The following is a 26420-nucleotide window of genomic DNA, read 5'->3' on the forward strand; positions in this document are numbered from 1 at the left end:
ATACTGTTACACATATTCTGGAGATCCTATGTTGTAGACTGAGAATCAGAAGGAGGCTTATCCCAAATCTCCCATTTTTTATGTGAAGAGACTGCTTCTCACTGAAAGGGAGCTCTAATCGATTCAAACCCAAATCCCAAAACCATCAAACCATCCATACAAAGCACTGTGGGTCAAATAGGCTGGATTTCTTTATTTTATCTTAATTCCTAAGTGTTCCTATAATTTAATCACACCACTGTCCATTTAGATAAGTGAAGCCCAAATTTAAACGATCTGTTTTGCAAGAAATTTCCAGCTAATATTGGTACTAAGAAAATACACACATTGGTTAGGAGCCCACTGGATATCAGACATGACTTTTAATATGGAGCATTAGATATAGAAACTGAAAAATGCATTTGCATTGACATAGGCAGGAGAGGGTTATGCTGTTAATTTTATGATTAAACCAAAGTTAAAAATTGTGCTCAGTCTGACCCATCTCCTGTGTGATGCTAGCACACGTTACTAGCATTTCTTCTACAATCTCTTCTCTACTCGAAACTCAAGAACATGGCAAAATGCAAATAAAAACATTTGCCAGACTCCCAGAAAAGATCCAACTTTGTCCATGTGGAGTCGTATCACACAGAAGCAAAAAAAAAGAATTCCAAAAATAAAATGCTCTGAAAACACACACATAACACATACACACACACACACACACACTCATACATACACACTTTTATTTTTCTTGAATCAATAAATACAAATAAAAATAAGTGAAATAGATTTCTTTTAAAAAAAAGATTTTATTTATTTCTTTGAGAGAAAGAGAGCTCAAACACGGGGAGCAGCAAGTAGAGAGAGAGGGTGAAGCAGGCTCCCCAGTGAGCAGGGAGCCCGACATGGGGCTCCAACCCCCGACCCCAGGATCATGACCTGAGCTGAAGGCAGATGCCTAACTGACTGAGCCACCCAGGTGCCCCCCAAATATATTTCTTTACAATATAAGCTATCTGTTAGTTTTAGAATGCATATGCCATTGGCATCTATGAACTGTTAGCCCTTTGGGAAATTATAGACATTTTCTGTGCTGTATCTTCTGTGAAAAAGAGTGCTGTGGGCGGGGCTGGTGAGGAAGGGTGAACAGCTAGAGCACCGAGGATTTTTAGGGCAGGGAAATACCTCATATGCTATTATAATAATGGGCACATGTCATTATACATTTATCCACACCTATAGAATGTATAGCACCAGGAGTGAACCCTAAGGGAAACTGTGGACTTTGTGTGCTTATGACGTGTCCATGTAGATTCATCCTTGTTAAATAATGCATCGTTCTGTGAGTGATGCTGATGATGGGGGAAGCTGTGTGTGTGTGTGGAGAGGGGGGCCGGGGATATTTGGGAAGTTGCTTTACCTTCCTCTCAGTTTTACTGTAAACCTAAAACTGCTCTAAACAAATTCTAAAAAGTAATGTCTTAAAAAAACTGCGGTGTAGATTTTTTAGAGTATATTTATTAATTTTTTTAAAAGATTTTATTTATTTATTCATGAGAGACACAGAGAAAGAGAGGCAGAGACACAGGCAGAGAGAGAAGCAGGCTCCATGCAGGGAGCCCGACGTGGGACTCGATCCCATGACTCCAGGATCTCCGACCGGCCAAAGGCAACGCTAAACCGCTGAGCCACCTGGGCTGCCCTAGAAGTATATTTAAATGTTCATAAACCTACATCGGATGAGAACTAAGTGATAATATACACAAGCCTAAAAGTATGAGTTGAAAGCTAAATATGACTAGGTTCTTATGGTAGAGAAACAAGGGACCAATTGACAGGGCACAGAAGCCCCCTCCCCCACCATGAGGAATGTGCTCCCAGACCTTCGATACCACAAACTGTGGACAGTCCGAACCTTATGTATACTATGGTTATTTTTAAATTTGCATGCATACCTACAATAGAGTTTAATTTATAAATTAGGTACAGTAAGAGATTAACAACAATAACTAATATAAGGTAAAATTATAACAACATGCCGTAATAAAAGTTAAGTGCATGTGGCCTCTCTCAAGCTATCTTATTGTACCATATTCACCCTTCTTCTTGTGGTGATGTGAGATGATAAAATGCCTACGTCATGAGGTGAAGTGAAATGAATGGCGTAGGCATTGTGAGGTAACATTAGACAGCTGTTGATCTGCCAATACTTCAGAAGGATGATCAGTTGACCACAGGCAACTGATACTGTGGAAAATCAAAGCTTTGGATAAAGTAGGGTACCAGAATGCCAATGAAGTTATTCTTTATCATAACCTAGAGGTTAGGACAAACAAAAGGTAGAGTGTGGCTGTCATCTGCATTCCTTCTAACATTAAAAATTCAGTGAGAGAGGAAGAGGACTTACTAAGATTGCTGAAAAGCAACATATCTTTAGTTTGACAAACCTTGAATAATTTATGATCTGGTTGAAAAATCTGGTAGCCAACACTTGCTTATATTGTTTACAACTAAACTCCATATAGAATATGGTTATTTAACCTTTGGAGAACTCCATTAACTTTTGTATTTTCACACATTCCTCTTTTGGTCCCTGATATTTTTTGAAATTAGGCTAAGGAGAGTGGCTTCTAAAATTGGGAATAAAAAGACGTATTTAAGGTAGGCAGATTTTCAGATCCATCTTAACTTATAAGAATCTGTTGATGGGGGGAATCTCTGGGTGGCTCAGTGATTTAGTGCATGCCCTTGGCCGGGGGCATGATCCTGGGGTCCCGGGATCGGGTCCCGCATTGGGCTCCCTACGTGGGGCCTGCTTCTCCCTCTGCCTGTGTCTCTGCCTCTCTCTCTTTCTCTCCCTCTCTCTCTTTGTGTGTGTGTGTCTCATGAATAAATAAATAAAATCTAAAAAAAAAGAAAAAGAATCTGTTGATGGGGAAGAGTCAAAGTTATAAAATGTTACCAATGCCCTCAGTAAAGGATCTACTTTTGAAAAATGGTCACAACTATCTGTACGAGATAACATTTTTTAGCCTCAGGCAACACTTTGTGCACATCTATAGATTGGGTGGTTCTGCCATTATCCTGAGGGTCTCTGCATTTGTTTTGAGACTGAAAAGGAGAATGGAGGCCCCATCTACCAGAGAGATGATATATCAGATGGTATCTGAACGATACATCAAAGCCCTGGGTATATCATCCCATAGTCTTATATCATGGATGGTTGTTTTATATGTGACAACACAACTTTACATGCATTGACAACCAGTCCCAATGCCAGAAGCTTTACATCATTTAACTGGTGATCTCACTTTGAAGGCAGCCTCCAGATTCATTCCATTTCTGCTTCCCTTTTGCTTTTAACTCCTTTAGTCTAAGGGTCTGCAACAAAAGCCACTGAAGAGAGAATCTCGACTGTTGGCAGAGTATGTGTCTCCATTACCAACGAACAATGAGTTTAAATGGAATTAACTCATGTCTAGCTAAATGTGTTCTTAATGGCTTTTGTCCTCTGCAATATGGAGCTGGAGCTGACATGACGAACAGTAGACTCTCGCATAAACAGATAACCTTTCCAATGCAATGAACAGCACTGCTCTGAAAGCCTAGCATACTGCACTACCGGGAAGAACAATAAGAAATCAACATTTAAATAAGTGCTGCTATGCACCAATCATTATGGTAAGTCTAATTTCATAGACTATCTCATTTAATTCTCACAACCACCCCATAGGTGGTTATACTATCATAATACTCATTTTATGCAAGGAAACTGAGGCATAGAGAAGATAAATATTTTGCCCAAGGTCATGCAGCCAGTACAACCCCAGACAGATTGGCTCCAAAGGACGTCTCCACCACTTCATTATACTGTCTACAGACCTGCAGAAATGATAGAACTGTATTTAAAAAAAAAAAGAAAAATACAAAACTTATATAATTGGTAAGATTAAATAGGGATGAGAATAAAATTCTGTATGATTTGCTACACAGAGTCTACCAAAAATAGCCTTTCTAATGATATCAGTAGTCTTTAATTTCTAATCTGGCCAGCCAGAGTCTCAAAGTTGGGGAGAATGTTTATTATCAGGACTAGCACACAGACGGATGACACAAGTTAGATCCTCTCAAATGTTTTCTCGCCATTGTAGAAGTCCTCGTGGAAAAGTTTCCATTTGTACCAGCTCCACACATAGATAACATTTGCATAAACTTGAGCAAAGCCAACAAAATTCTGAGCCTGTTTCTTAGTGAATTTATTTTCCGGCTGGGCAAATGCTGAGTTCTGCCTTATAGAGGGAAGAGGCATCTTTAACTCGTAGACTGCCCATCAGAACTAACACATACTTGGATTCAGCCATCAGAGTCCCCCAAATTTGAGAGGTTCAGAGCTAAGTAGTATTTACTCCTTAGATGCTACATCTCAACCACAAGCCAATGCCCTCATGTTTAGGAGGAATGAAGCTGATTTACAGTCTGAATTGTTTGTCTTCCCTAACTGACAGACCATCAGCCTAGGGACAACTTCTGGAAATCTATTTGACAAGAAAAAATAATTATTTGGCAAATAAATAATTACTTGTAGAATTACTAAACCAAATAAAACACAGATCATAAATATTTGGAAATACAAATAACCCTGAAAAGGGAGGAAAAAGGGCATCTGTTTTGCAGAATTGCCAGGACTCTGTACAGGAAATGGATCAGTGGATCCATAGTGATTGTCTGGATGTTCAGGGAAGATGCTTGGGGCATGTGAAACTTTGAGAACTGCCTTCTGTGTCTATGCGAGTTCTTCTGTAGTCCATAAACTGCTTTATAAACCATCTACTTAGGCAATAGTAAATTTCTAAAGAGAAACATTTACATAAACCATAGACTCAGAAAGTAGGTTTGTGTCAGTTCTTAAAGTGCTAAGCCTTGCAGACTTTTGGGGAAAGAGAATGGGTAGAGGAAGCTAGGTATGCATTCTCTACACCTTCCATTTTTACACATCAGGGCCCAGTCCATATGCTGTATGGCTGCCTTACACGTCAGTACAACCCTTAGGACATACAATCCCAAACAGAGATCTGAGCAAGTAGTATAAGTTCTTGAGTCTTGAAGATACTGAAACTTACACCTTACTATCCTTTTGAAGCAGGTTTTGATATCTACCAAAGAGTAGATCTTTTCCCCCCAAAAGATCAATTACTGTGATTTATCTTATGTGTATATAGACTTCAGGAGGTTGCAAGCTCAAGTACCCTCTCAGGCTTGGATAGGTAACATATGTGGCTAAAGGGAGTTGAGTGCAAGACAATAGGGCATGGTGGGGACTGTGGTAAACTAGTAGGCACTTGCTCTGTCCACAGGGGCAGCTGCTGCTCAGATCCAGCTGACTATTGCTAAGCAAGAATCTAGACACAAGAAGCACCCCTAATTTTTTGTGACAGCTTCTAATTTTTTTAAAAGATTTTATTTATTTATTCATGAGAGACACACACACACAGAGGCAGAGACACAGGCAGAGGGAGAAGCAGGCTCCATGCAGGGAGCCTGACGCAGGACTTGATCCCGGGTCTCCAGGATCAGGCCCTGGGCTGAAGGCAGCACTAAACTGCTGAGCTACCCAGGCTGCCATGCTTCGAATTTTTTAACATTGGTAACTGATTTGGGTGTTTTTAAACACTGTTGGGGTCGAACAAAAGAATATTGTGGCAGGTATTTCACAAACAAACTTCCAATTTGTAACCTTTGTTGGATTCTTTTCAATTTAATAATTTGTTCACATTATTAAGTGACACTTGCATTCCTCACCTGCCATTCCTAGGCCATGGGCTCTGAGCCATTTTTCTAACATTGGTGGCAACTTCCACTGGTCTACTTACCCTCTTGGCTAAGTTCTTTGTTGTACACATAGTAAAAGCCAACCAGGATTTGATAACAGAAAGTAGGGAGTAAATTACCACAGAATGGGCTAACAAGCTCATAATTTCAAGCCTAAACTTTTGTCTTATTAAAATCATGGCCTAATAAACTAAGTAAACCAGTCATAAACATTTTCCATATAATATAACAGAATGCAATATTTCTTTCATCCATGCTGGAATTTCAAGAAGAGATATACATAGACACTGGACAGGCAATAGAATATTTATATTGTCACCAGAAATCCAAGGAATCTGACTTTTCTTTAAATTGATTGATATGGGTGAGAATTCTTTATTTCACTTCATGAGTAAAAACTTAAGAACTCAATGCTATTTTTAAAAAATGTAAAATAACAATCTTCACATTTATAAAGTGTGTAGCAGGTGTCTGAGTTTCCAGAGCTCTAGAGAAATAGTAGCACAAAATATATTATCAAATAATCTACCAGAGGAATGTCCCATGCGCTAATGCCTACTGGTAGTCATGAATTCAACACCAAATAATGTTGGCTCTTGGGAGGATCGTTTTATCAAGAGAGAATTTCACTGAAGATAAAACAGACTGGGGCCTTTGAATAAACTGATGCAGATAGATCTGTAGGGAGAGTGGGATATTTGAAGAGGAGGATGCAGGCTCACATTTTATCATTAATGCCTCTTGCTCCTCTGCATTCTGGTTTGAGGTCTACATACTTTTCCCTCTAAAGCAAAATGAGGTATTTCCTATCAATTCATTGCTGGCAAACCTTGCTTGCTAATAGAAGTCTGCTTTGGTCTTAAGTTCCTGGGATAAGAGATGAAACAAACAAACAAACCTGGTCTCCATAGTAAATGATCTCTTCCCATCTCTATCCTGAAACTAGTCTGAGTTTTATTCATCAGCTGATGTAGGAGTGAGGACATAGAAAATGTCTGTGTATAACTTGTATAACTCAAGAAAAGGAGACCTTCCAGATCCTATTTCATTCCCCCACCTTTGATCATAACCAGTTTTCCATGGAATGATAACATTTTTGGTGCCTGAGATGCATAAGTCTGTTCTGTAGGGCTCTGGATCTTTAAGAAGGTATGAGCTGGGGTTCTCAAGATGAATTTTTATAAGGGAAGAGAGAAATACATTCTTACTTCCACTTTGGGACCCAAAGGAGTTATGTAGGGTTTCTTGGGTTCTCTGCTACCAATGTCAGGACTTGAACATTTAAGGTAGAACAAAGGATTAGTCCCTTTTCCCGTCTGAACTTCTGGGTTTATTCCACAGGCTTCACCTGCATCTGGAGATTCAACGGAGTATTTGATTCTAAAAGAGCCCATGACTTTCCATTACTGATTTTGGGACTTACTAAAGAATTTTTCCTCACTACTTCTGCTGTTATAGAAATTCCCATTTTGTAGTCAGAATAACTGAGGCATGGTTTATTTCAGTGACAATCCCAAGGTAAGGTGATATCATTATAAATCATCGGCACCTAGAGTGTTCTTGCCGCTTAACTGGATTGATTTCTGTGAATTATTTGGGACCAGCAGCTTCCTTGGATCCCCAGAGGGAGCTAAAACTAGCTATTTGATCTACCATCATGAATGAATTTTAGTGGCCTTAATGCCTTCCTTGGAAAAAACAGTATATTCCTTAAAAATCATTGTAGAATTGTTTTAAAGGAGCTGCACTAACAAATAAGAGCAGTGACATTTTCTCTCTAATCTTTCCATAGCCACCATTACTTAGTATACCAAACAGACTTCAGTGTCTTACACTGTCTTGCTGGCAATAATTCTTGGAAAGATGATTTTGGATCCCAATCAAGGGGCAAGATCAGAGAACTAAGTCAGAGAACAGCAAATATTGTGTGGTCTCACTTATATGTGGGATCTAAAAAAAGTTGAACTCTTAGAAGCAGAGAGAGCAGAATGGAAGTTACCAGGGGCTGATGGGAGTGGGAAATGGGGAGATGTTGATGAAATGATACAAAATTCCAGTTATAAGATGAATAAGTTGTGGGGAATCTAATGTACACCATGGTGACTAGAGTTAACCATATCATATTGTATATCTGCGAGTTGCTAAGAAAAACCTTAACCATTCTTTTTATAACAAAAACAACAACATGGTAATTACCTGGGTTGAAGGATGTGTTCACTAACCTTATTGGGGTAATCATTTTGCAATATAAATGTGTATGAAATCATCACATTTTATGCCTCAAACTTGCCCAATGTTATGTGTCACTTGCATCTCAGCAAAAGTAGGGCTGGAAAGTGAGCAAAACCAGAAAAATAATTTCACTTTTTTTGAACATTCATGAGAATCTTGGCAAGAGGTAACACTGGCTTACCAAATTACATAGAACATAGACCATCTAAGTGTATTTCATGCATAGTTTGGAGACTGTGCTACAGGGGAATTCCTGTTAAATTGCCTGATGACTTCCTCATCCCTCCAGTGATGCTCCTGTTGAGGCTTATTACACCTGTGTCATTTCCAAATGTCACCTCCTCCTAAATAAAAGTCTTTTAACGCTATTCTGAAATGTCTTCCAATGTTCTCTGGAGAAATATGTCTCTCCAAAGGAACACAAACTAGCCACTGACAGAAGGGAGCCAAGGCTGACTATGACTAATACATGTTGAAATAAAAATCTTGTATTTTCCAATTCTTACTGTGGATGTTTTATAAGATACTCCCATTGTGGTGATGTGACATGGTAAGAAAAGTGCTTCTCAAGCTCATGAATGCAGTTTACATTTCATAGGCAAATAAAAGTTCTTTTCCATCTCTCATTTATCTACCAATTTATTTGCCATAAACACTTGAATCTTGTGTGTCTATCCAACTCTTGTACATGACAACATCATAGCTTTTAATAAGAAAAAGCATGGCTCACCCCTAGAGTTTAGTTAGCCCTGAGGTGACTCAGGAAGGAAAGTTTTGGGAATTCAGCCCTTTGATGATGCTAAAAGATGCTGCCAGGGGTGCCTGGGTGGCTCAATCAGTTAAGTAGCCAATTCTTGATTTTGGCTCAGGTCATGATATCAGGGTAGTGAGACTGAGCCCTGAATCTAGCTTCACGTGAGTGTGGAGCCTACTTAAGATTCTCTCTCTGCCTCTCCCCAACCCCACCCCACTGACACTCTCTCCCTCTCTAAAAGAAAAAAAAAATGCTGCCAGAACTTAAAATAAACAAAAGAGAGAAACATAAACAGAAAAAATGAAAGTATGCATCTGCAATATGTAAACTATTGTTAATGCATAAATAATAAATAGTAATTTTACTATTACTCAATACTTAATATCGAGCTAATTTTAAGTTCCATGTCCATATGCTGGACTTGCTGAAGGTCAAAACTGAAAATGTCTGAAAGAGCTAAAATATTATGTACTAAATGTAAATTATCATTTTTGATGAGGCAATAATGGAATAAGCATTAGAAAAATCATGAAAAGATGAGAACCTAATGATCAGATAAAATTTTATATTTATACATAAAATGACTACAGAATATAAACCGGCTTGCTTGGAAGAGATACTCATCCACAAATATATATAAATATATAAAATCAAGATTAGCAGGTGCTCTTTTTTCACATGCAATTACCAACTGCTGAGCTGAAGTAAGGCAGAAGGAAAGGGATAAGGACATGCAGAAACACATCAACTGGCAGAGGGCTCGACTGGCAATTGAAACTTGTGCAAATGAGTTAGGTGGCCTTCAGAGGAAAGATGGAGCCCAGTGGTGATTTTAAGCATAAGAGCCTTCACTTGAAAAGACTAGGGGCCTGTACCCTTTCAGCTAAGTCACTGGTACCCAACATTGATTAGGTATCTTTAAAAGAATCTTTAAGTCAACTCTAATATTCAAAATAAAATCTTTTTCACTGCATTTTTATGGCAACAATTTTAAGAATCCATTTGCAAGACACCTGTATTGCCTGGTTGTCATAACTGACTTTTGAGAGTCCTTCAGGCCCTGCCTAAACACACTCCACTAAACCAAATAAAAGGTAAAAGGACCATCCCCAAAGAATATGTTGTTTGCTTCTTAATCACACTGTCACTGTTCTCTCTCACATAAGTATTCTAAGGCCTAATATAACCTATACTTCCCTGACCTTCCTAGAACCCATAAAGATTTTTATCTTATGATCTTGGTGGTCTTTAGAAACAAGGCTAAAAATTTGGAAATAGGATTGCTCTTGGCTGACCCCTACTGGCCTAAGACTTTCAATACAGAAAAAAACAAAAAAACAACAAAAAAAGGCATCAAGAGAAATAAAAAAATGCCCAGAAGGTGGCAAAGTGTTTAGTTCCAATTTTAGTTCGGTATCATTGCCCCCCTTGTACAGCGTTGGGAACTGAGGATCAGAGAGACTAAATAACTGGAAAGTAAGAGAGCTGCGACTTAAGCTCAGGTTTGTCTTGTTTCTGAGTCTGTTCAACTTAACTTTGCACCCAGAACAGGTGTCGCCCTCTCTACTTCCTCTGAGGAAGTGTTTGCTCTTGATTTTGAAGATGATCTAACGCTCGCCTCATAGTCTGGAGCACCAGTTTCTCTCAAATGGAAGTATACTACTTTGCCTATTAACTAGTATGTTCCACGTGAAGATGCATGTCCAGTGACACCTGTGATCACTCTCTAGAGCAAATATAGGATGAGGTGAATGAAAATAGGTAGATTCCCAAAAGTAGACCTATGGTCGCTCTGTATTTAAGCTCCTGATTCTAATTTATGGCAGTGATAACCTAGAAGGCAGAGGGGAAAACCACCAAATCCATTCTCAAAAGGTGGATGGGACTCTTCTACAGAATCATTTTGACATAGTGAAGAAATGAAATCCAATTGATAGAATGAATTTCAGAAAGAAAATGAAGAACATAAAGAGAAAGAAAACAGCAAAAGTCAATTGCTTCCATGCATAAGATACATAGATCATGTAAACACACACACATACACACACACACACACAGAGGTAGCCTTTCTCATAACCTGTGAATACCTGGAAACCCTGCTGCACTAGCCTGGGAGGTATAGTGTGGTGGATATGAGCATGGATTCTGCAACCAGTCTACTTGGACGCAGAAACTGACTTTTCCCATTACAGGCTGTGTGCCTGGAGACGAATTAAATAGCATTAGTATGCCTCAGTTTCCCCATGGTTTCATTAAAAGTATTGAGTTTGCAATATATAAAGCACTGGCCTGTACGTGGCATGTTGTAAGCACAAGTTAAATGCTAGCCATTATTATTATATCAGAATGTTCTTAATAAAAGGCTTTTGGAACCCTACTGGCATGAAACTAAAAAAAGGGGGGGGGCTTTCAAAATACCATTTTCTTAGTCTATCAATCGTTTCCATGGGCAGTATCAAAAAAAAATAGACGCTGATGAAAATTTTCAGTTTAACATGAAGCTATTACAGACTGATGGGATAGTTTTCCAAAATGAAATCCAGAGGTTTCCCTGCTAGTCTTAAAAAAAAAAAGATATATGTTTGCATTATAATCATGGTGACATGTACAAGGACAATTCTATTTTCTCCCTCCTACTGAGCCGTCTTTTGTCCACGATGAAATCTTGAATTCCCTTGAAGTCCCTTTCTCCCTGAGCCTAGCTAATGCTCTGGTCTGCCACTGGTGCCCTTATGCTCACTTCTGTGATGTTTCCATACTTCAAGGCGGGCCACAGAATGGCTGGCGTACAACTGGGAATTCCTGCAAGGCTCGCCAAGTGAACGGTGATTAGCTGCTACAGACAGGAGCCAGGATCAGGGTACATGGTCCCAAACAATGGAGACTAACATTCATCCACAAAAGCTTTCATCTCGAGAACATAACCTCTTGTGAGATATAACCGGAAGTCTCAAGGGTAATTGCATTTTACTGGAATCAAATCTAACAAGTATTTTATAATTAAAGATCATGCTGGTTTCCTTTACCATCACCTGCAACTTAATCATGTACTTGAAGCTTCCCACAAATAGCAAGGCTGTTTAATATTTATTGAACATCCACAATTACTCCACATTTTGTTTCTCTGGAAACACACTCCTTTGGTCTGACTTTTAGAGACCTTGAAGAAGACCATTATTTCATTAAGAAGGGAGGCAGAGAAATCCTGGGTGATAATATCATTAACAACACAAGCTTACATTTCACAGCGACTTTTCATCTGCAAAGTGCGACCACATGCCTTCTCTCATTTGATCTTCACAAAGTTCTGTGTCTGATTTGTCCTTCCTACTCTGTGGAATGTAATATTCCTTGTATCATTCAGTAAGGAGACTGCTCTTTATCCCTCCCCCTTCAAAATTTCAGGAGACAAATCCCTAACTTGTAGACAGGAGAGTGGCAGTTTTTTTTCTGGTGCCAGTCGGAGCTTTAAAAACTGGGCTTTTTGGAATACTTAGCCTATTCCTGGGTGAATGTCCAGGCATGTACAATGGTTTTGGAAGCCTGTAATAGGGAAGAAAGTTCCCATTGGTGGAACATTCTGCAAGCAGTCTGTAAGAGCACAGGCTTTGATGTCAGGCAGACAGACACAAATCATCCTGGCCCTGCCACTATTGGGTAGATTTTGAGAAAGTTTTTCACCTTTTCTGGTTAAGAGAGTAGCAGTGCTAAGCTGCCTGAATGAACAATCAATTTAACTGAGAAGAGAGTTGACAGCCAAGCAAATGCAGCCCTCTCCCTTTCTCCGTGAACCACCTCGTTTTGTTTTGTTTTGTTAAGATTTTATTTATTTGACAGAGAGAGAGAGAGAGAAAGTGCACAAGGAGGGGGAGCAGTAGGCAGAAGGAGAGGGAGAGGGAGAGGGAGAAACAGGTTCCCCACGGAGCAGGGCACCTGATGCAGGGTCCTGGGAATATGATCTGAGCTGAAGGCAGACCCTTAACCAGCTGAGCCACCCAGGTGTTCCCATGGACATTGCCATTGAGAATTTCTAGAGATACCACTGAGGCTGAGCCTCAGTTTCCTTGTTTGTAAAGTAAGGAGAAGAATACCTATTTTTTTTTCAGGGTAATTTTGAAGAGTAAACAAGGTGATTCTTTTTGAGTAGAAGCATAAAAGGAGAAATTTTGCAGTTGCTGTTATAAAAAGAGCGAGGTATACTTCCTGCCCTTTCTGTACAGTCCAGATACGTGAGGTGTCCAGACTCATTTTACATGTGGCTCAATCAACTTTTAAAGGAATCTGGACATATTTAGAGTAATTGGGATTTTGTTTTGTTTTGGCTTAGTTTTTTTTTTTTAAGATTTTATCTATTTATTTATTTGACAGAGAGATAGAGAGAGCCAGAGAACACAAGTGGGGGGGGGGTAAGGAGGGAGAAGGAGAAGCAGCCTCCTCACTGAGCAGGTAGCCCAACAGAGGGCTCGATCCCAGGACCCCGGGATCATGACCTGAACCGAAGGCAGACGCTTAACCAACTGCGACCCCCAGGCACCCCAGGATTGGAATTCCTTGTAATTCTTTACTTCTGTATTTTTCCTGAACAAATGCTCCTTTGCCCCTGACCAGTGCCAGGCTTTTCAGTCCCAGGCAAGCTTAGCACGGAGCAGCGTGACTGGCACTGGCTCTCCCTCCCTAACAGAGTACTCCTTTCTGGAGCATAGCGCCCTATCTTTTTTTCTCGTTTATAATCTCAGCAGTCACTAGAATTAAAAGATTTCCCCCTTTCCGGCTAATGTTAAAAATCACCTCCCTGTAGGCTTGGGCTCTCAACCCTATAGCTAGTTTGGGGCTTCTCCGTGGTCCTTCCAGGTTCCAGTTTCACGCGATGGACTTATCTACCAGTTCCAGAAGGTCCAGGAAGGCTGAAGTGTTTGCACGATTCCGACTGGAAGCCTCTGTCCCTTTACCATCATCTGGCTGCACTACGATGTGGACGAAGTTATGTGTGTGAAGACCAAACAAATCTGCGTGTTCTGCCCGGATACCCTGCTTTGTTTCAGAGCTCCTCACCGCCCCCCTTTCTTTCTGCAGTGGCTTATTAAGGGCATGTTTAAATGAATAGAGAAAAGAGATAGAAGGGAAGGAAGGTGTCTATGAGGCGAGGAGGAGAAGGTTAATTTGAAGATGAACCTTCAAGGAGACCAGCTTGAGATATTAAAGTGACACAACAAGGTGGCGGGATATTGGCTCTTTCTCTCCTAACCCTTTTCTCTAAGTTAAGATCGTGCTTTTTTATTTACTCAATGTTGTGTTTGCACAGGACTCCTGAAAGGGACTCCGCGCGGGCGCTGTTTGCCGACAGCACAGTGGGAGGCATGGATGCGCATGCAAGCTGTCCTTGCCCCCTCTGGGGGAAGCGGGTGGGATGAGGACAGCGACAATGGGGAGGGAGGCAGTCAATCAAAGCTGCGGCTATCTGGAATGGACATCGTCTTCGTCTTGCTGGGGTGGTGCTGGTATCATAATGGCTCCTCTGTTCCCTTAAAATGCTGCTCAGATAATGGCCCGGCCTCCCACGCATTCGGAGAGGGTGCCTCTAGCTTTACGGAAACCCAATCCCCACCACAGACCTTATTTCCCCTTGCAGCTTTGATACCCTGTCCAGCCAAGCTACCCTCTAGGGACGCAGTAGCTGTTTCTTTGGATGCGCTCCGCGGTGGTTCTGGAAACTGCTTCAAGAGCACCTGAGGACAGAGGTACCCTGCCCTCCCTGCCCCTTCCCTCTCGCGGCACACTGATCTTGTCGAGGGTTTCATTAGCGAAGTCCTCTAACATTCATCTATGGAGACAAGCTGGCAGTTCGCTATCGCATTGAAAAGCGACCAAAAGGAGCTGGAAACCAGACTGTAACCGGGAGAATTTTTGCCAAGTGCTTTGTCCTTGCCACTTTTTGAAGCAGGGTAAGTCATTAGTGAGCCCATGCTAATTGAATTTGATTTAATGTCAACACTGTCACAGTCACATAGAGGACACCAATAAAATCCCAGCCCTGTTTGCGGCAATCATTAGGCCCAGTTTTTCTGACAACAAAAGTTCAGTCTTTGGTTGAAGGTTGTCCCATCGAGCTTAGAGAACACAGTGCTTTCCTGGCCTTCCATGGAAGAAATTCAAGCGCTGAAGTCATCATTTAGAGTGGAACCGAAATTGAATGGGAAAAATCCACTTGTACAAATGTCACAAGTGGCTGATTGGCCCCTGGTCAGTATCTGATGTGTAGCCCCTTCAAAACAGTTACAGATCACACTTGAATTTTTTTTTTTTTTTTTTTTTTTTTTTTACACAAGATGTACCAGCTAATTAAATGTCCAAAATGGCACCTGGTACACTGTTCAAAATGAAGACTGATGGGAGTTAAGATGTGGAAAAAGCACACTTGAAAACTTGCCAGTCTTTTCAGTAATCGAAATCCATGCAGAGCCTTTGTCACTTCTACATCAAGTTATATATTTTATAGGTTGGGAGAGCGGGCCTCCTGATGAATGACCAAAATAATTTAATACCAAAAAAGGTGACATCTTAGTAATCTACAGTCAAAAGATTCTGAAGGGTGAAAATTACCCATTGAAATTCAGATATAATTTGCTGATTCTTAAACAGTCATTCGATAAGCAATTTCCTCACAGTCTAGAAATTCTCATCCTTTGTGCCATGTACATGAGAGGAAAATTTGGGCTAGATTTTAGGAAGTGGCACTGGGATTTATTTGAATGTAACATTGTCCTGTTACACCCGGATGAGAATATATGAAGTAATGAAGTGAATCCTGCTGAGGAAAAAGGAGATTTCAGCTGATTTTAGCTAATTAGTCTCAGGACTGGCCCCAAGCAAAGAAGGAAGAATATTCCAAGGGGTTTTCCTTACCGGTTTTAATTTAGCTCCAGGCCATTGGCAGTGTGGTTCTGCTGGTTTTGTATCTCGTTGCCCTCACAATCACCCTGTTTTTTTTTTTTTTTCCTCCTGTGACCTGCACTTAACCGATGATACCATCGCCTCATCAATTGCCAATGCCACCAGTTCAATAACCGGATATCACTGTGGGACATCTCTCTCGATGAGAAGCGACTACAGGTCTTGGCTTTCTCCAAAAATAGCCTGCACCGCCATGCCAGGTGCATCCCAGATTTCTCAGTCATCCAAGCTCAGGGAAGGGACTTTTCATCCCTGCCCTTTCTCTGAGATGCTTTCGTGGTCAATGAAAGATTGTTTCCTGTGACTGTGGTCTTGAGACATAATTGACAAGAATGTTTTCTCCAACGCCGGTACCCATGACTCCCATCTTTCTTTAAAACCAGTGACAATCACCTATATGAACAAATGTTACCTGTGCTCCCCTTTCCTGTTCAGTTTAGTGGCTTGAATTTTAAAAGAGAGGGAGAGAGAGAGAAAGAGAGAGAGAGAGAGAGAGAGAGAGAGAGAGAGAGGTTTTCATTTCACATCACATGGCACAATAAGAGTTCCTCTAGGGAACCTGCTTTCACTAAACCCTGGCAAAAGTTGCAAATTGATAGCTCAGGTAGAGATATGGTACAATTTGGAAGCCCTTCTCAGGTAGGGAGAGAAGATTCCCAGAGGGCTCTGTATTGTGCAACATAATGTAAGGGGGGAACAGGCAAGAGCTGTAGGTGGGAGGGAGAGGGATGGAGATGGGGTCAACCTGGAATGTTGACTGACGGAATGGTCCCCTCTCTACCCTGCTGGGGGGAGATGGTTTGTGACCCTCACTGCACCTGCACTGGCCACCCTGTACTTCTGCCTCACCTTTCCTCCAGGAGGATAGAGGGCTACAGTAAAGCCTACGACCCCCTATTCCATCAAACAACAGGAGCAGGACATAGTAGAGATGAAAGTTATGTTAGACACCAGCACATTTAAGGACCTTTTCAGTTCAAAGTTTACAAGAAAAATCACTTTTCTTTCTACCATGAGCTGGAAAGGGAATTATGACAAAACACTCCCAAACTTTTGGTGATGAGAGGTGCTCCCAAGAAACAGCAATGTTTGATTAAATACCATCGTAGGTTATGGGAGTGAAAAAAAACAGGATAAAATTTAGTTTTAAAAATGTTTTTGATACTCGTATATTTTTTAAGAAAAGAGGTAAGATGGGGAATAGAGAATTCTACATTCTTTTGAGAAAAACAACTACTGTCCAACTCTAGTAATTAAAAATGTTAGCTTTTTAAAATGGACAGGAGCAAATGCTGTGGTAAAAAATACTCCCCTTGCCTACTGTGCACGCAGTACTTTAACTCCTTAATTCTCACAAGCGGCTGCAATACTACATTACTCTAAAAGAAGTAAATAATTTAAGGGACAAATGATTAGTCATGATATAAGTGAAGTACTTTGTTTCTAATGTAATTTGGACAATATATATTTAAACTCTATTTTTTCTGAACAGTAATTTTGTCCAGCTTTACAATGATGAATAAAATTATAAGATATTTATAGTGTACATGATGATGACTTGATAGACCTCTACATTGTTAAGGGCTTCCACTCATGGAGTTAATTAACACATTCGTCACCTCACATATTTACCTCTTGTGCGTGTGGGTGTGGGGGGCATGTGAGAACATTTAAGTTAAATCATAGAGTTAGAAAAGTGGTTGCCAGGGTCTGAGATAAATAAGATCTGGTTATCTAATGTATGACTTGGTGGCTACAGTTGATAACATTGTATTGTAGACTTCAAATTTGCTAATAAGAGCAATTTAACTGTTTTTAGGAAACTCTGACTGCTGTAGATACCAACATCAACCACACGATGTCACCAATAACTACAATACGAAAAAAGAGCTCTGGGGAAGAACTTTAATGCGTGCATTTCCCCATAGGTTAAATGATTTTCTATTTTGTTCATGAACCTTCTTTTTATTCATCAAACTACAAACACTTAATATCCATCTATTATTATATTATTATTTATTAATTTGCAAACATAGTGTAATTCTCAGAATGTATACCTTTCTAAATTTAAGATATTAATAATGGCATTTTAAAATTAGCTTTTCAAAAGATCTATTTGCTTATTAGCTTTCACATAGGTAACGATGATATAATTCAGGAGTGAGGAAGAATTAATCAAAGACTATGTATTAAATATTATTTATCAAGCCCTTTGGTGAGTTACAGAAATAGACACATAACACACACAGCTGTATTGTACTGTAGTCTCAGTCAATACTGCCTTCTGGTATTCTTTTGTGAAAGTTGGGAAGGACAGGGAAACCTTACCCCTTAAAATTGTACCAATCATGTTTAATATTTATTACATAATTATACTTTTTGGCATAAGATAAGCTTAATTTAAATAATATTTCACTACTCTTCATGAAGCAAAGCCAATCTTTTCTCCAATTGTTTTCACAGATGTATTATGAATATACAAAGTTAAAAAAAAGTACACACATTGGGATGGTAAAACCCACTTTTTTCTTTGAAATGGTTTATCATAATATTATGCTTAATTACACCAATATGCTGGAGGATTTTTTTATGGGCACATCAACCAAATTCAAATACATTAAAGATAACAAATACATATTCATTCACACATTCAGCACATATATGCCTGTATGCAAGTTTCCATTAACTTAACAAATAATGGCATGTAACGATACATTAAAAAGTGAGAAAGTGTGGAAGAAAGCTATTTGTCAAACCTATATGGAAATTCCCTTTACTAAAAATAACTCTAAGTTCTAAGGAATAACATTTTTTTATAGTTGTCAGTTATTCTCTATGTCATTCCCAAAAAGAGTTCAGAGGAAGAAAGAACTTTAATGTTATAAGATTGATACAGTTTCATGAGCCCTAAAAAATACCAATTGAAGTTTTCAATTATTAGAATGTATATGCTTTTCCTCTTTAAGGCATACAGGAGAGGGACAGAGAATAAAAAACATGACTGTAATAAAACACTTTAATAAGATCTGAAAAAAATGGAATAAAAATTTAAAATGTTCCAAATATTTGGCAGACAAAACATGTAAGTGAATTTTTTATTGACTGTGCCGGATGTTTGGCTTTATTTATATACAGCCAAAGAAAGAGAAATTTGCATTTGTATTATAGTTGTCAAAGAGTCATATTTGCAAAAAATTTAATATATGGTTTCTCTATAATTTCCCTTAGGTATTTTTAACTTTTTTATAAACAAAAATATTAAAATTTAAAAATTTTTAGATCATTTTTGAGGTCTCCAGGTTATTTCAAGAATGAATTGGGGCTCAAAAAAATTGCACACATTTTACCTTTGAAGCAAAGTATCTGTGACTGGTCTTTACATATTTCAAGGCAATACATCAAATTTATGAAATAATCTTACCCCCAGAGACACCATAAAGTACAATATAAATAGTTATTACCCTTTTTTGTATGTAATAAACATGCTTGAATTGGCTTCACATTTTAAAAAAACTTTTATTTAAATTTAATTAAATATAATGTATTATTGGTTTCAGAGGTAGAGTTCAATGAATCCTCAGTCTTATATAACACCAGTGCTCCTTACATCACGTGCCCTCTTTAATGTCCATCACTCACTTACCCCATCTCCCCTCCCTCCAGTGACCTTCACTTTGTTTCCTATGATTAAGAGTCTCCTATGGTTTGTCTTCCTCTCTGATTTCATCTTTTTTTATTTTTTCTTCTCTTCCCTAATGATCCTCTGTTTTGTTTCTTAAATTCCACATTTAAGAGTGAGATCATTAAAATTGTCTTTCTCTGATTGACTTACTTCACTTAGCCTAATACCCCCTAGTTCCATCCATGTAATTGCAAATGGCAAGATTTCTCTTTTTTATGGCTGAGTAGTATTCCACTGTGTGTGTGTGTGTGCGTGTGTGTGTGTGTGTGTGTATCACATCTTCTTTATCCACTCATCTATCGGTGGACATCTGGGCTCTTTCCATAGTTTGGCTATTGTGGACATTGCTGCTATAAACATCGGGGTGCAGGTGCTCCTTTGGATCACTACATTTGTATCTTTGGGGTAAATACCCAGTAGTGCAATTGCTGGGTCAAAGGGGTAGCTCTATTTTCAACTTTCTGAGGGACTTCCATACTGTTTTCCAGGGTGGCTGCACCAGCTTGCGTTTCTACCAACAGTATAAGAGCATTCCCCTTTCTTGGCCTCATTTTTTAAGCTGTCATCATAATGAACTTTAGTAAAAAACAGCATTGACAATTTTTTTTTAAAGTAGGCTGCACACCCAGCATGGAGCTCAACATAGGGCTTGAACTCACAACCCTGAGATCAAAACCTAAGCTGAGATCAAGAGTCACATGCTTAACCAACTGAGTTACCCAGGTTCACCAGCATTGATATTTCTAATAAACTCTGACTATGGTCACACTACATAATTTAGTATGTATACACTTAATATTACACATTTCTATATGTGTATGTGTACACTCCTTATTCCTTTGAATACATTCCTTTTTACAGTCCCTTAACAACAAAAAAATTAAAAGATGACTCACATATTTATAAAAACTAAAAAAAATATGAACTTTTTAAGCTAAAGCTTGAAGTAATGGCAAATAGGTCATTGTATTCATAAATAAAATCAAGAAAATTTGGACTATACCAACAATTTCCTTTAATTGTGGTCCATTAAAATTTTTTCCCATCTGTGTGTTGTGATTGAAGTCGATTGATATATACTTTATTCATATGGTAACATCTAATAGTGTATATTCATTCCAGGAACAAAAACTCTTCAATTAACAGAAACCTTAATATTGGGATATTCACTGTAATTTCTCTAGCAGGGGAATATCTCTTATATGTTCTTCGAAGAATATTTCTTGTAATGGGAACATTTTTGACGTTTATGATTTTTAATATTCAGTAAAATTATGATGAGAGATTTTCTAGATGCAGAATTGTAACACTGTAAATATTCTGCAGAAACTATAAATATTTTAATATATATTTGTACTTAAAATATAATCTTAGAGTTAGATTTTAACTGTTCATCCAAACTAGATGAAAATGCCGATTCAAATCAATCTAACATGTTTAGGCAAATTTCTAGATTTTGGGTTGGAGGGAGAAGAAATAATTACTACTCTCATAGTCATTTTTTTTTTTGCTAATTTTAATCATTACCAGGTGACATTTCTTTATCCCCAATATAATGACCTAAAAAATCACAGTAATTTTGCTAGATTTCTATTTTCAGAAAATTTACATAAATATTTGCTGCAGGCCAATATGGAAACAGAATACTTTTCACCTGAACCAAGCAGCTTTGTGGAGTGCTGTCCAGTGCTGAATTTTGTTTTGTTCAGCAAAACTGCACTTTTAACATGAGAAAGATGTTATAAATGTGTGAAATATTTGGAACTATTTGGAGTATTGAGAACAGGAAGAAATGGAAAATATGAATAGAAATGATATGTTTGATTATTAAGCAGGAGAATTTGTGTGTTTAAATTACAGTTATGATTAGTGAACATATAGAAAGCCTCTGAGTTGTTAAAACTCTGGGTTGTAAAAATAAAATGACACTAGGCTTAAAAGCTCTGTGACAAGTCATCTGACAGTTCTTGGTGTTTGCTCTGTAATTGGTAAAAATGTGTTTTCTTTCATGGCACTCTATTGCAAAGGAAGCACAGATATTTTCAATATATTTGAATAAAAGTACCTGCTCACTCAAGGAAAGAGATATGCTGTTTCAGAGTATTGAAAATAAGACTGCTGAGTCTTTATATTCATAAGAGGTATCGTTTTCTTTAAGATTGGCAGACAAGTTTCAGAAAGAGGGTAGGTTATAGTGCTGAATTACATTTGATATGTGTCATTGCTTTGGAAAAGATGGTACCCATCAAAACTATGGTTTCTTTGTAGATTCTGATTGTCATCCCCCAACCCACCCCGCCCCATGGTTATCATGTTCTTATTCCTGAGAGCCATAACACTGGAGAATCTACTTTTCATTCCTTGCTATTACCTTTCTCTACTTCCCCTTTTCCCTATTTTAGTTATGTGAGCTTAATTACCAAGAAGAATATGTGAATGTCCAATTCAATTGCGTCTCAGATGAATCTTGATTCATCTCCTTTGGAATTCACTCAGCTCTTCTACAACTAGAGGGTTTCGTCAAATATGTGGCACCCCTGCCCCGAATGAGGCAGGTAAGCAACAGATTTTGGAAAACCAAAACCCACAGATCAAACTCCTTTTTAGCAGAAGTTTCTGAGTTATTTTAGGTTCCCGCATAGGCAGATAATTCATATCAAGTGACGACATCAATATGGTTCCATTGCTGAAATACTGATGATTTCTCTGAATTAATTGGGACTATTAGCCTTACATCTTACTGCACTTCTCACAGCTAACTGAGGAAGGGGTCATCAGAAGCCTCAGAGAGTTATAAAAGATGAAGATTTAGGGGGAGCATAAAGAACCACTATAGAAATACAAAACTATTGTTAATAGTATAGACAAGATAATAAAATGAACACTAATAAAATAATGGAAAACAGCAAAAATAACATGTTCTTAAAACATTACAAGAAATGCATATGTAGTATACTATGACTTTCCAACAGCTGTATGAAGCAGGATTATTTTTGAGATTCTAACTTAAAAAGTTTAGATTTCATAAAGCTGGGAAAAGTTGGAGAGGTAAAGGCCCTAATGGAAAGAGTATATTGAATAATACATTTCTGGTCTTGAATTTTAATCATTTACTCACTATTCCTTTTAACATTTGAAGTGATAGGACTTGGTAAAGGACAGAAGAGGGAGCAGATTTACCCCTGGGTAGGGTACTGTTCCATCAACCTCAAGAGATAACAAGTACATAGATGATTATGGTCTTTTTCACTAAGACTTTGTCAGTGCTTGAAAGCAAGACTATGATGCATGAAGTATTTCTATAGAACCTTTTAACGGGGAGTTTTAGGATTGGAGATCATCAGATCATCTTATTCAAAGAGCACTTGCCATTAATCAGGGCCATTTCATTTGAATTAGACAATTTTAATATGAACATAAGAGAATGTCCTGAAGGGATTATGACTTATGCCTAAGTATAAAGAATAAAACTAGGAGATCTCACTGACAGGAAGGCCATGGGTCAACCCCATATAATCAGAAAGAGACACAGTTTGCTAACACACAAGCAGAAAAGCTTAAACAAAAATGAATGAAAAAGATGCTTTTTAAGGAAAGGCATATTTTAAGATATTAAGACAAGTTTTTATATAATACTTTTTGAAGAAATGCAAAGATAAATACTCTTTATCTTCACTTGACTTCAGTCTCTAAATTGGACTGCTTACAAGTCATGTGAGTGCCCACAAAGTGGAGTGTCTTTTAAAATAAACAAAATCACATTGATCTGTAAGATACAGAGTGCTTATGATAAAGTTTGACACTAATATTAGCCAGCTAAACAAAAGCTAGGCAGTAAACAGTAACCAAATTCATCTTTTGTGTGATTTTAATCAACGTTCTGATTTTGATATGGATATGCCTCAACAATTCACTCTTCTCCTACCAAGGTCACTAAGTGTTAAGCTAAAGAAGGAATTGTTAAGAGTATCCCAATGGTTCTCTCTAGCAATTCTCAAACAGTAAATTTATTTGTGCAAATTTGTGAATAAATGGATTTTGCTGGGGAAGCTCTCTTCTGAGTGCATATATTGTGGTGTGTGTTTGCAAAGGGTGAGTGCCAAGTATTATCCTGATATCTAGTATTTATGTCATTAGATCCGAAGTACCAGATTCAAATAGCACAAATTGGAACCACCACCGAAAGAGATTTAACAATAAAATAGGAAATTTTAAAAAGATACCTTATTTTCTTTTCACGTATCTGACAAGTGCCGTTTGCATTAAAAATATATTCTTTGTAAGACTCACCACTGCTTGAAGATGCCAGTGAATCAATATTTACTCAACCCACACTGAGAAGATGTAAGTAGAAAGATGTTCGGATGTTTGCTGCCAATCAAAAAGCCACAGTTTCTCTATGTCACCAATCTAAGCCTAAGCTCCTGGCATCTTTACATCCTTAAGAAAAGGCACTAGAACTGAGATATAGATCCTTTAAATCTCCACCTATCAGTGCTTTGTCTCATCTTATTTTTAAAAATCCTCTTTTCATTTCTAAGTCCTTTTGAATCCTGGTGGATGCTATTTAAAAAAATACATAAAAACCGTGTTTACATTCATTCTATTTACCTTCCACCAACTGGATATTTACTGACTATTGAAAGAATCATGGTCACCTATTCAAAATAATGAATACAAAAATTCAAAAGGGCAAGAAAAAGAGAAAACAAGAGATAAAGCAGTAAAAATAAGTTCAGTTCTTTTCAGTGATATCCTCAAATGAAGAAAATGGTGGGTTTGCAAGTTAACGCTATTTATAATTTATACAATCAATTCACAGGGAAGTAGGAATATAGTAGATGCAAGGAAGGCACACTACATGAGAAAATAGTTTTCTTGGAAAACAGTTCTAATAAAGAGGCATAGCTGTCCTCACCTTGAACATGAGGCATAGGCACAAATTATTATGCTTCATTTACTCTTTCTCTAAGATAACGAATTGTGGCTAACTTCATAGCCCTACACCTATTATATAGCACAATAATAATCTCTGTAACTACACCATGAAGGAGAAGGACTGATGTTAGGATGCTGACTTTACAGACTTAGAAGGCTTAGCATCTGGTCTAAGGCGACATGGACAGGAGGTAATGCTAGCTAGCAATTGAACCTAGGTTTTCTGATGCATAGTTTAGAATCCTTGATATTTTATGGTACAGAACATTACATATTGGACATTGATGGTTAGTGTTGTTTAGAAGAAGAGGAATGTGAAGTGTGAATCTTAAATTCTCCAGTGGCTGTTCTCTTTTCGCCTACTGAGTCCATTCTCTGCTCCTTTGTTTTGTTTTGGGCCACAGGCGGCTGACATTCATGAGTGAATGTCAGTCACAACACTGGTTTTTTTTTGCCTTCTGGCTTCTTATTGTCTTCAGCCATTGGGAAGCAGCCACTGTCACATCCACTTTCTTTGGCACACTCTGGCAGTGATGACCTCCCTCATCCCCACTAGGTTCTAGCTCTAGCTCATAACAGACTAGCCCAGGAGCATGACTTCCTCTTTTGCTAATTTTAAGTTCTCTGCTTCCCTTGCTCGTTTCCTCATTCTGCCCATACCTGTGAACACTGTCCCTTCATTATGAGTGTCTTCAAGACACATCGCTGTCAAAAATGCACAATTTCAATGTAATCATGAGGAAACATCAGACAAAAACCCAATCAAAGGACCTTACTGGCCTTTACACTTCAAAATGTCATTGCCAAGAAAAAAAAAAAAAACATACACACACACTGAAGACATACTACAGATTGAAGAACACTAAAAAGACACAACACCTAACTAAATGCAATATGCAATGTGTGATCTTGGATTGGACTCTAGACAAGATTTAAAATTTTTGCTATAAAGAACATTATTAGGAAAACAAGTGAAATGTAAATAAGGCCTGTGCATTAGGTAATGGTAATGGTAATGTATCATTTTTAATTTCTCGATTTTGGTGATTGTAGTGTGGTTATATGAGATAATGTCCTCACTTTTAGGAAGTGCACATTAAAATATTTAAAGAAGTAAAGAAATATGTCTTTTAACCTTTTTGTAAATCAGAACTTTTTTAAAATAAAATATTTTTAAAAAATTTTTTAAAAAGAGTTTTCAAGAATTCCAGCCAAGTGTGCTGTTTCATACCAGGACCTTCACTGATAAGGATTCTAATCTCCGTGTTAACTGCTGTCTACTAAAAAAGGATAATCTCACCATTCAACCCTTTCATTGCTTCACAGCCACATGAGCCACCATGGTGAAGTTCTGGGGAGAAGAAAAGATGGCCACCTAGCTCATCAGATCTAAGAAGGGGTAAACCAACAGAAAACTAAGGTGCCTCCCAAAGCATTCAGAGCCCTTGCTTTGTTCTCAGTTGGGATTCACAAATGAATGCATATTTATAATTTTTTGATAGTCTTGAGATAAAATGTATTGATTAATGTCATGTATAACATATATAAAAATTTATTCACATCACACACGCACACAGAGAAGATTGCAGAGATCAAATACATAATAAAGTCTTCCACTTGAATTTTGCTTCTTTGGATCTAACTCCAAATTACCAAAAGTAATATTTTAGCATACCCATATAGGAAAGATATGGAGTCACACTTATCATAACTGGATTAAATAGGATATTAGATTTGATATGCAGCACATTTGGGCATAGAACATTCCCTGGCTCTAGGATAGCAGAGTCAAGATTACTAGTGATTTGGAAGATACCATCTTAGCCAAATGACCCAGGTAAACACCATCAGCAATATAAGATACTGGCATCACACACCAGCCCTTGATATAATGTACTGAAGAGGACACAACATCACTTCTATGTATTTTGGCTAAAAATGGATATTCAATTTATTCATGAGAAAACATCAGATAAGCACAAACTGAGTTAAGTGAGATTCTACATAATATCCAACCAAGTAGTTATCAAAAGTGTTAAGGCCACAAAA

The 26420-nt window shown here is 38.1% G+C and overlaps 1 protein-coding gene across 1 annotated transcript in view; it reads right to left on the minus strand.

The window, feature by feature from the left end:
- Positions 1–26420, minus strand: part of RORB (RAR related orphan receptor B) — a 185940-nt gene that overhangs the window by 93190 nt on the left and 66330 nt on the right. The gene's annotated exons all lie outside the window — the stretch shown is intronic.

Source organism: Nyctereutes procyonoides, unplaced genomic scaffold (assembly GCF_905146905.1).
Source record: "Nyctereutes procyonoides isolate TBG_1078 unplaced genomic scaffold, NYPRO_anot_genome, whole genome shotgun sequence".
Classification (NCBI taxonomy): Eukaryota; Metazoa; Chordata; class Mammalia; order Carnivora; family Canidae; genus Nyctereutes; species Nyctereutes procyonoides.